General features: G+C 35.4%; 1 protein-coding gene across 1 annotated transcript in view; it reads left to right on the plus strand.

The window, feature by feature from the left end:
* The window catches only part of LOC110462130 (nephrin-like), a 193,291-nt gene that overhangs the window by 407 nt on the left and 183,319 nt on the right, over window positions 1–9,565 (plus strand). The window lies entirely within an intron of this gene.

Below are 9,565 nucleotides of genomic sequence, written 5' to 3' on the forward strand. Positions count from 1 at the left end.
AGTCAAAAAAGTGGTTTCTTCAGTTCACAAAGAAATTACTACAATTGGAAACATTAAAGGTGGTCTCTTAACACAGGTGGTCACTTAATGGAGGTGGATACATGATCAGGTTTACTGTATTTTCACTCATTCACCCCTTAAGACACATTTGAACTCTTCCAATTCAAAGGTTGGAATAGTTCATTATGGAATTTCAGGGGCTAATGAGTTGAGGGATAACCAGTTTATACCCCTGTAGCTTTTAGTAGTTCACAATCATCCTTTAAGTACATTTAAATTTCAAAGAAAAACTAATTACAGCAATCTCAATTGATTTTGTATTGCTGTAAGCTGTAACCTTCTATTTTGATCAATTTAGATATAAGTTTTTAAAATCTCTTAACCTCAAACTTATTAATTGTATAATCATAATTGGTAATTAAACTTATGGAAGACATTTAGAATTATCATCGGATCAAAGACAGTTTTATTGTACTTTTAGAAATCATCGCTTTAGATTTCATGTAAACAGACAATTTTGCCAATTTCACTGCATTTTTCTCCAAAGTGGATTTGCATGCTATCAAGTAAAGGTTTCAGGAAGTAGTGTGACTGTTAAGATAAGACAGGTACTGGCAAAGAGTAAGATAATCGTAAACATGTAAGGGGGAAATTGACCATGAAATGGTTTTTATGAGGTCCACTTACCGTGATGGAGGTATGCCGATAGCAGCCATCTGAGAGGTATGTACTTCCTCAGATAGTATAGCTATTTTAATTTCATGATGTTATTTCATGAATATGTCAATTTTTTATCACAAAAGCTGATTATTTAATTTTCAAACATGTCATAATTATCTGCAACTTTTTCATTTTCTTACGATTTTGAGGTAAAACATTTAGTCCTGATAAGCATATATAGCAACATTGAGTTCGAAAATTTTCCGTTACAGGTTTTTTCTGAAATATCGAAATGTAGTTTAAAATATCTAACAGAATGCTTAATAGATGGAGGCAGCAAACATAAAAATATTTCTATCTCTTGTGGCAGATTTTTAATTGAGCGTATAATTAGTCTCACTTCCTGGGTTTGCACACTTGAATGAATTGGTGGAGTGGTGATGAAGAAGATGAGGTCAGGCTGGAAGCTGGTGTCTTTGGTTTGATCCCCAGAGGAACCACTCATCTCTCTTCCTGTAACGATGATAATCTGAAATAAATTTCATTTGCAAAATTAAATTAACAAAATGCAGTAAACTAGCATTTTTTTTTAAAACCTTTAGGGCTGTTGGGGAGGGGGGTGGGGGGTAAANTGCGCATGCCTTTCACTAAGATGACGAGGGTTTTATTTCCCAATCGGAGGTGAAAAGGTATTGGGTTGCACCTGCCTGACTATGTGGGTTTTCTGTAGGTACTCCGGTTTCCTCCCAACATTCAGACCCCCTGCATACTACCACCAGAGCCAACAGGAGTGATTGATATAAGTTGATGGAACCTGTTCCATAATTGTTGTAAAATAAATAAAATTTATCTTAAAAAAGAAAAAACTTTAAATGATTGGGGCCATGTATACCATGCAGGGAGTCACTTGTCAACGTCAGGTTGTGATGGATGAGACCACAGCGGGGCTCCACAAAATCGGGGGTCACACTAGTCGGACCTTTATCCAACTTTTAAATTTTGACAAAGTTCTTCATGAATAATTTGACCAGTAACGATGGGGTGGCCACAAGGACAGTGGTCAGCAAGTCTTGACCAAGCAGGGGTTCTTAGAGTTCTACCTGTAGGGGTGTCAATGTGATTTATGGAAAAGTCAGACCGGCCAATTTTGAGTTATGGACGTGTACAATTTCATTCAATTTGAGCGTTTTAAGCTCTATAGCTGTGACTAAAGACTGCTCAGTATGACCTTCGGAACTTCTGTGGAGTTGGACGAAACTCAATTTGTTTACCTGTAGATTTGGACAGGTTATTAATCGGTTCGGCCCTCATCAGACGGAGATGTCGAGACATCTCATTTAACACTCTGACAATGTCAGAGTCTAAATTAAATGGACACCAACTGTTAACTTCAACATTTCAAACTGGATTTGACAAATTTTGAAGAGTTCAGATTTCTTTATACAACTGAAAGATTACTTGTTTTGAATTTAAACCTGTATATGACAAATATTGGAGTGTTCTTTTTCAATACACAACCAATGATATATTGTTCTTAAATATTAATTAAAATCTGGATATGATGCTATATAAGGAAGGTGTTCATTCCAAAAAACACAAGAGTATTTTTCATAATTTGGATAAAGTGCAATTTTTTTTTTAGAATTTAATTTGAAAACATTTTCTATATTTCATTAATTTTTCAAGTTTGTAAAACAATTATGTGTGGTTATGTAACATTCGGTCGAATTAAAAAAATGACAAAAATACTTTCACATTTGATCCTGCTCTTAGCAAGCTTTTTAGCTGATATGAAGATTATGAGAATAGTCTGAAATCAATACAGCTGGTTATATTCATGTAGGTGTTGTCTTTCTAAACTCTTAACTTGACATACAAGTACGGTTTCAATTTGTTCCTGTGGAACTTTGACCCCAAAAATCACATAATGAACATGTTTTCTTCCTTCTCTGGTAGATACAGGAGAGTGAGAGGGATTTCAACCAAACAGGGTCCTTAAATGTTCGCGAAAGTTTAGACTTCAAGTGTACAAACACATCAGCCATGTTGTTTTCCTAATCCTGCAGTAGATATCGGCCACTTGACTGTGGACAACAGAACCATGAGTGTCAGCTTAAGATTTGACCTGGGACAGACGTCTCTGCCAATCGTAACATGTAGGCAGACCTAAAGGATATATACATTGCAGGAAAGTTTGACAAATATTTATTAGAATATTGAATTCTGTGTTTAAGTTGGAGTGTAAGGCTTTGACAAAAGTTACGTTTATTTGGGGTACTTGAGGTTGGATTTATCCTGGATGGTAATACTTAACCAAATTTTAAAATTTATTATGACATATTTATTAGGGTTCTGAAGATGGTGATTGTCTGAAAGTGAAACACTTTGTGAAAAGTTTGATTTTATGGACATTTAAGTTGACTCTTAAAATCTGCTAGGGAAAAATGAGCGGGAAGACATGATTTAAAAAAAAATCTTAAACTTGTCGTAAAGCTTACTATAATATCAGATTGATATTTTATAGAGACTGGGCTCTTTAAATATATTTTTATTTTTTTTATTTTTTTGACAATTGTTGTCCCGAAGATTTGATTTAATCGATAATTCAACAACAATTAAGTTAGTATTGTAATGATATGTAACCAGAACCCCCCCCNATATAATAATAGGGAAGAATTTATCAAGATGAAATTTCTTGTTTCCATTCATCTATAGTACATGTACAACAGTAGGGAATTATAGGTTGGCCGTTTGTCTGTCTATCCCTTTCTTTCTCCGGTGAATACATGGAATGTACATACGCTTTCATCAAGAATTGCCAAACTTTAATATTTCATATGTGAGTCCATTTTGGGATGACAAAGTGTTGCTTTCTAAAATTGGGTCTTGTATACGTGTCTCACCATATTATTATTTAGAGTTATGGCCCCTTGTTCACCTTTTTTCCCAGGGCGAGGGCCTAGTAAGATGAAGAACTTGTGCCCAATCCCTTTGACTATTCAGTGTCAATAAAATATGTTTGAATGAATGTCCAGGGCATTTCTCATAAATACTGTCAGCTAGAATTACTAGATTTTGTTGAGAGTACCACTTGAGATGGCAGGGTGGTTCATACTAAAGGTTTGAATCCTGTGACAAATCATCCCATCTTGTGCAATTGCCAAAAAACTTTGGTGTCAGACTTAAGATTTATGTAATAAATATTCCGAGATAATTCTACTAATGGAAAACGACGCTGGTGTAGTGTTGTTTCTGATGTATTAGTGTCGTTACAAAGTGACGGGCATGTGCTGGTGCTCACGAGTGGAAGGTTATCATTCATGTCTGACAAAACAGTCTCAAGTGTAACGTAATGATTGACTTGATTTGACAACAGTCGACTTGTTAAAACAAATTCGGAACTCTTGTGTTGGGCCAAACATAATCATTGTTGCTTCCACTTTTGACTGTCAAAAAACTAGTAGGGCCAAACAAATAATATTTTGTGTTTCTGGTAATCCTACCTACCCAAATTTGTTGTGCCTACCCTAAACCTTTTTAGGCAATTTTCAATTTAACACTGTTAAAGTCAAGATCACTTTCCTATATGAACCATATAGAATCCTTTTTTAAAATTAAATATTTTTTCTGCCTGCCTAACACATTTTTCAAGTGTGTTACAGGGAGCACACTTATTTTGTTTGGCCTAGGTGTGTAGGCTGGTAAGAATGTTTGTAGAAATACTTTTAGAAACGTCATATCGAGACAGTGTTTCAGAATTCAACAATGCATGTCACAAACATCTTACCCTTGGAATGGAGATTTCATTTTGGGATTTCACTTTCTATACCCCGCAGAAGTGAGCCAGTTGATGTGACTGTATCTGTAACATTATGTAAATTATTTCAACAGTTTAAGGAATCCTGTCCCGCTACACTGCCGTTTTTCCTGCATTCAGTAACCTCCCCTTAACTTCCGTCTGGATATAACTGTAGCACAGTTGGGCTAGAACACCTTCTGTTGACAAGGTAGCTCAAACATTTACAGCAAGACCATGACAACCTGATTCGTCCTTGTTGATTATATTCTATTTATTTGAACTTTATTATTCCCCTAATGACTTGAGTACTGAGAATAGGCCCCCATGTGTCTCTGAGTGCTGAGAGAAAATTCCCCCGAGTGACTCAATACTGAGTACAAGACCTGTCTGGGTAACTGATTACAGAATACGGGATTCCCCAGCATGCCATAATACTGTATCACATTGTGTAATGCTGCACTATCATACTGTATCAAGCTGTGTAATGCTGCACTATCATACTCTGTCACATTGTGTAATGCTGCACTATCATACTGTATCACGCTGTGTAATGCTGCACTATCATACTGTATCACGTTGTGTAATGCTACACTATCATACTGTATCACATTGTGTAATGCTTCTCTATCATACTGTATCACGCTGTGTAATGCTGCACTATCATACTGTATCATGCTGTGTAATGCTGCACTATCATACTGTATCACGTTGTGTAATGCTACACTATCACACTGTATCACATTGCATAATGCTGCTCTATCATACTGTATCACATTGTGTAATGCTGCCCTATCATACTGTATCACGTTGTGTAATGCTGCACTATCATACTGTATTACATTGTGTAATGCTGCACTATCATAATGTATCACATTGTGTAATGCTGCACTATCATACTGGATCACATTGTGTAATGCTGCACTATCATACTATATCACATTGTGTAATGCTGCACTATCATACTATATCACATTGTGTAATGCTGCACTATCATACTGTATCACCTTGTGTAATGCTGCCCTATCATACTGTATCACGTTGTGTAATGCTGCACTATCATACTGTATCAAGCTGTGTAATGCTGCACTATCATACTCTGTCACATTGTGTAATGCTGCACTATCATACTGGATCACATTGTGTAATGCTGCACTATCATACTGGATCACATTGTGTAATGCTGCACTATCATACTGGATCACATTGTGTAATGCTGCACTATCATACTATATCACATTGTGTAATGCTGCACTATCATACTATATCACATTGTGTAATGCTGCACTATCATACTATATCACATTGTGTAATGCTGCACTATCATACTATATCACATTGTGTAATGCTGCACTATCATACTGTATCATGCTGTGTAATGCTGCACTATCATACTGTATCATGCTGTGTAATGCTGCACTATCATACTGTATCACGCTGTGTAATGCTGCACTATCATACTGTATCATGCTGTGTAATGCTGCACTATCATACTGTATCATGCTGTGTAATGCTGCACTATCATACTGTATCATGCTGTGTAATGCTGCACTATCATACTGTATCATGCTGTGTAATGCTGCACTATCATACTGTATCATGCTGTGTAATGCTGCACTATCATACTGTATCACCTTGTGTAATGCTGCCCTATCATACTGTATCACATTGTGTAATGCTGCACTATCATACTGGATCACATTGTGTAATGCTGCACTATCATACTATATCACATTGTGTAATGCTGCACTATCATACTGTATCACATTGTGTAATGCTGCACTATCATATTGTATAGCATTGTATTGTTTAGTAAATATTGTTTATGCTATATCTTTTCTACCATGTGCTGTAAAAAAAGAAATAACGATAATCTAAACACCGAGTTTTAGACCCCCTTGACAATTTAACTCATTCACCCCTGAAATTTCATAATGAACTATTCCAACCTTTGAATCGGAGGAGTTCAAATGCGTCTTCAGGGGTGAATGAGTTAAATACATGTTCCCCCCCCCTCCTTTGGTCACTGAGAACAGCTTACCCCTGGGTTACTCAGCACTGGGTGACACCACTCCCTGAGAAGAAGTTTTACGATATTTGATGGAGTATAAAATTTATAGTGCCTGGTCAACAGGCCTATGTAAACAGTATCAACATCATTGAGAATTAAACAAGACGTGTTTTATAGTCCAACCATCAGGTGGTCAGACTTTGATCTTAACTGGACATAAGTTTATAGCTATTTAGACCTGTATGGATGGTCAGTTTGAACTTCGGTGGAATCTAGGCCGATCTAGATCTATAAACACTTATTCTGACAAGGACACTGACAAGGAGACTATATAGAAAGGCTGGATTAAACAATTTTACAATAAGTTGATTGTAAATGAAATGTTCAGAGCTTGGCATTAAGTACCCAGTGTTTGTAGAGTTGTATTTTAATCACACTGCTATCATAGAAAATCTACTTAAAGGTTAGTCAGACATGAGATTAATCTAAAAGGTTGACTTGTACACTATATGATAGGTTATAAGAGGTTGCTTGACATATATTCCATTTTAGGTAGATTTTGAAAGAATTGTGTTCAGAAAACATTCTATAATGCATAGGTAAATGGTATTTATTAATAAATATTAAAGAAGTCATTTGACATTCCATTTTAGGTAAATTTTGAAAGAATAAAGTAAAAAAATTGTGTAATGCATAGGTAAAGGGTATTTATTGATAAATAAGTATTCTCCGATATAAATAACAGGGACTGGTAGCTATAGTAACAAGATATTTCATGAAAGATTTATATTCACTAGAACAAGGTTTGCCTTTTGCAAATGTTTAGGTATATGTGCTTTTGCAAATGTTTATGGTCATCTTTTAAATTCAAATCTGTTAAAAATTAAATGGACGAAAATAAAATGTTTTATAGAATATTCTTCTAATCTAGAAAAAAAATCAGAAAGCTTTATTTGAAAATTACAAATACATAGATTTTATTATGACAAAATTACGATTTTACAATCTTTTTATGGTCAGCACTCAAATAAAAAATAAAGAAAAAAGATGTGATGTTTAGAGTTTACTTTTTTCTTTAAAACAGTATTTCTGTGTAGAGGCGTATTGTACAATCTTTGTACAGTCTTGTTTTAAACATATCTATACCAAGAGTGAATTTTCTACAGCTTCCTCAAAGTTACAAAGGAAATCAGTTATGAGAATTTCGCACTTTCTGTAATCTGTACAGGTCCTGAAAATATTAATAATACAGTGTAGGGTTGAGTATACATGTTGGGTGTATGGTAGAATATATTGACAAGACTCTATAATAATCATATGCAAACACAACACATTTGGTATCAGTTAGACCTCAGTTGTGTGTGTAGCTCCAAGTGTTGACCTATCATTAGAGTTATCATTAGGGCCAGGTTGTAAACTCGGGAGGGCTGCATAGTATTGTATTATCATTTTAACTCATTCGCCCCTGAAATTTCATGATGGACTATTCCAACCATGGAATTGGAAGAGTTCAAGTTTGCCTTCAGGGGTGAATAAGTTAAACACTGTATCCTACCTATCATAGCTTAGGTGTCCAGTCAGACATTGAGAATGGATTACGACCTCTACAACTGCCGTAGAAATCCTTCCAATAACTCATTATAGATAGATTATGACATAGGATATAATAGAACTCTCTTTAATAATACACCAATGGAAAATGAAAGTAGATATATTAGCACCTGGATAATTGCCATGCTGAGCTACACAATAGGTACATGGGAAATGAAAGTAGATATAAAAGCACTTGGATAATTGTCATGTTGGGCTGCATAATAGATACAGGAAAAATGAAAGTAAAAATTATGACACCAGCATTAAATATCTTGCCGAGTCATACAACAGCTACATGGAAAATGAAAGTAGAATTCAGCTACCCTGTTGATTTTCAGTGCTAAGTGAATATAAAGGTAGCGGTTTCTATCGCTCCCTTTTGAGTGACACAATAGATACATGAACAATGAAAGCTTTGATGTATGTGACGTAATAAGTATATAGAATGTGAAAGTAGGATTAAGTAAAAGCCATTAGCACCTCTTGTTAGAACTGTTATTCATAGCATTAAAGGGTAACTGTACTAGCTGTGAAAAGTAACTGTTTCCCCATGGAGGTGAATCTGTCTGCCGATCAGTGACTAGTCAATTTGTATGAAGATTCAGTGTCTACTTTGTCACCTACAAAGCAAAGTCAGCATACAGAGATCAATCTGTCAGTGTCCTGGGCCCATCTGTTCTAAGCCTTCATTAGCATGACGACACAGCTTAATGCCAAATTTTAAACTAGAAAAAGCATTGAAATTCAAAGTTAAAAAATTGTATGTATAAATATTCAAAATGATATTCAAAATCACAAAAAAATACAAAAGTATTTTTAAATTTCGAGATGTTTCTCAATAAATTACATTTTTAGAAGTTGATTTAATGATTCGGGTTATGCTAGCCAGACTGTTGACAAGGGGCCCACATGTTGCCATCTTCACAAAGGTTTATGTAAGATAATTTCTGAAGAAATGCTTCGCTTTTTCACAAATCTTTATACATATAACCCAAATTTTCAAGATCATATTAATATATATTAACAAAGAAACATGTAATATATAGGTGATTGCAATATTGTTATCCACTCCTAAGGTATCCATTAACACCCCATCCTCTCCCCTTAGCTCATTCACCCCTGAAGACACATTTGACTCTTCCAATTCAAAGGTTGGAATAGTTCATTATGAAATTTCAATGGTAAATGAGTTAAAAATGTGTTGTAGATAGTGTCACAAAGCTGATACAACTAAAGGCCAGGGAATCGTAAAAACAGTTACCACAAGGTTGTTACTTTCCTCTCCCACATGTTGGTATTTCCAGATTACATGTATTAATGTCTTGGAGGTCCAGATCAAAGGTCACAGTGTAAACTTCCTATTCTCTTATATAGTGTTTTACTGCTTCTGTCTCTATCTTTATCATTCATCCGAGTCTGTTTGATCTTCTGTCTGGTGGTAAACCCTCCAAGGTGGTGTTAGGGTGGGGGGTGTCAACACCTGTGTTAGGATGGAGAGGGGGGGG

The sequence above is a fragment of the Mizuhopecten yessoensis genome, unplaced genomic scaffold (genome assembly GCF_002113885.1).
Source record: "Mizuhopecten yessoensis strain PY_sf001 unplaced genomic scaffold, ASM211388v2 scaffold10751, whole genome shotgun sequence".
In the NCBI taxonomy this organism is placed as follows: domain Eukaryota; kingdom Metazoa; phylum Mollusca; class Bivalvia; order Pectinida; family Pectinidae; genus Mizuhopecten; species Mizuhopecten yessoensis.